The sequence below is a fragment of the Bubalus kerabau genome, chromosome 6 (genome assembly GCF_029407905.1).
Source record: "Bubalus kerabau isolate K-KA32 ecotype Philippines breed swamp buffalo chromosome 6, PCC_UOA_SB_1v2, whole genome shotgun sequence".
Lineage (NCBI taxonomy): Eukaryota > Metazoa > Chordata > Mammalia > Artiodactyla > Bovidae > Bubalus > Bubalus kerabau.
In genome coordinates, this window is record NC_073629.1 from 23146616 (window position 1) to 23149312 (window position 2697).

Here is a 2697-nt window from a genome sequence, read left to right on the forward strand (position 1 = left end):
TTTTTTAGGTTTTATTAGAATATCAACATTTGAAAAACACTTTAATGGTGTTTCATAAGCCTAAAAATAATATTGAATTTACTGATTCTTTTCTAAAATCTATTTCCCTCCTGGGAAACATCACGTAAAATCTTTGCAAGGTTTTGGTAATCTGGAATAGATTTTCTTTTTCTTAATAAGAATATTTTTCTTTTCAGAGTTTATAAGTATTTAGAAAATTTAATCAACACATTAGTTTTAGGTCAACTTTTTTGATATATTTCCTAATTGATAAAACTTTTACTAAGCTCTTTTTATATTTTATATTAATATTTAATAAAAATTAAAATTTATAATATTTAATATTTCCTAGAGAGTAATTGAAATGAATGCCAATTTTATGTTAGTTTCTTTATTTAAACTTTGAGCCAATGTTGGCTTCTTTTCCAATGTATCTGTTCTAGATTTAAAGTCAGTTAACTATAGTGGAAAGAGTAGTCTTTGGTGCCAGGTAACTTTGAATCCTGGCTTTGCCACTCTGTCCTCTGTATATCTCAGTTCACTTATCAAAGTATTATAGCACCTACCTCATAAATTTGGGGAGAAGAATTAAATTTGATTATTAATCCATGTAAAAACCTGTTAAGATACAATGTTCTCCCCATCTCTCTTCCTAATGCTCCCCACATACCATCTCACCAGCTCTACTGCTCACTCCTGGGTCCAGGCAACCACCGTCTCTCCCCTGGACTATGAAACAGCCTCTGCAATGATCTCCTAGCTTCCATTTTTGGCTCTACTAGTCAATTCTCACAGCAGCCAGAGTGATTCTTTATAGACACAAACCCCATTGTGTCACTCCTGTCATCAGTCTTCCAATGCTTTCTCATCACATAGGGGAAAAAAGCCTCCTACATGATCTGGTCCCTGACTACTAGGAGACTAATTCTTACCACTCCTATTCTCACTTGGCTTCACTCATACCAGATTTCTTGTTTTCAGCTACACCAAGCACAGGCCCACTTGCTGTTCCTTTTTCTCCTTCAATATTTGCATAGTTCTTTTGCTCTTGTCTTTTAATCACAGCCATGAAATTAAAAGATGCTTGCTCCTTGGAAGAAAAGCTATGACCTACCTAGACAGCTTATTAAAAAGCAGAGACATTACTTTGCCAACAAAGGTCTGTCTAGTCAAAGCTATGGTTTTTCCATGGTCATGTATGGATGTGAGAGTTGGACTATAAAGAAACTGAGAACCGAAGAACTGATGCTTTTGAACTGTGGTGTTGGAGAAGACTCTTGAGAGCCCATTGGACAGCAGGGAGATCCAACCAGTCCATCCTAAAGGAAATCAGTCTTGAATATTCATTGGAAGGACTGATGTTGAAGCTGAAACCCCAATTCTTTAGCCAACTGATGCGAAGAACTGACTCATTGGAAAAGATCCCGATGCTGGGAAGGATTGAAGGTGGGAGAAGAAGGGGACGACAGAGGATGAGATGGTTGGATGGTATCACCGACTCAATGGACATGCTGCTGCTGCTAAGTCGCTTCAGTCGTGTCTGACTCTGTGTGACCCCATGGACTGCAGCCCACCAGGCTCCTCCATCCATGGCATTTTCCAGGCAAGAGTACTGGAGTGGGTTGCCATTGCCTTCTCCTCAATGGACATGAGTTTGAGTAAACTCTGAGAGTTGATGATGGACAGGGAGGCCTGGTGTGCTGTGGTCCATGGGGTTGCAAAGAATTGGACACGACTGAGCGACTGAACTGAACTTTGCTCTTGTCCTTCAGGTCTCTCACCACAAGTTACCTCCTTGAAGAGGCGTTCCCTAATCTTTCCAACTATAAGAGAATCCCTTCCCATTCCCTTATTCTGCTTTTTCTCTGTAACAATAATCATTATGTAACAGTTAATAAAATGTATAGATGTTTTTAAAATTTCTATCTCCCCAAGTAGAATGTAAGCTCTGTGAAGCCGAGAGACTTCCTCAAGTTTGTCACCCCTCTAAGTCTTAGGGTCCAGTGCAGTATCTGTCATACTGAAATGTGCTCGATTTTTTTCTGGAATAAATGAATGAATGAACAAGTAAATCAATCACTATACATTTTAAAAATGATTTTGGGATCCAGTGTATTTTCTTGAGCAAAGTCTAGCTTAATTCCTTTCCATTTTATCTTGTTAGTCTTCCTGGGTGTGCCTCCTTTATTTTAGGAAAGCTATTAATATGTGTATTTTAATCTTTAAACTGGAAAGGATTACTAGTTTTAATTGCTTAAGTATTATCTTCCATATCAGTTGTTTTGGCATCACCATTCTAACTGTTCTTCCAACTGGACTTTTTCTTCTTCCTAAATGAGCTGACCAGCATAGTTTGCCCTTTTCAGTTTTGACTTTATGTGAATATTACGAATGGTCATTAGAAGTACCTCAAACTCATTTATCTGAATGACAGAAGAAACAGATCAATATATTAAGTGTCTTAATGTAAACTTACTTGGCAACTGAAGAGTTGTTGTTTAGTCTCTGAGTCATGTCTCACTCTTTTGTGACCCCATGGACTGTATAGCCCACCAGGCTCATCTGTCTATGGGATTATCCCAGCAAGAATACTGGAGTGGTTTCCATTTCCTTCTCCAGGGGATCTTCTCAATTCAGGAATTGAACCTGTGTTTCCTATATTGGCAGGTTGGATTCTTTACTACTGAGTCACCTGGG

The 2697-nt window shown here is 38.3% G+C and overlaps 1 long non-coding RNA gene across 1 annotated transcript; it reads left to right on the forward strand.

Moving 5' to 3' along the window:
• Positions 1-1071: 1071 nt before the first annotated feature.
• On the forward strand, positions 1072-2028 carry LOC129654840 (uncharacterized). The gene is made up of 2 exons (XR_008715610.1): positions 1072-1446; positions 1773-2028. It is a non-coding gene; the product is annotated as an uncharacterized LOC129654840 (long non-coding RNA).
• The last annotated feature ends 669 nt before the right edge of the window (positions 2029-2697 follow it).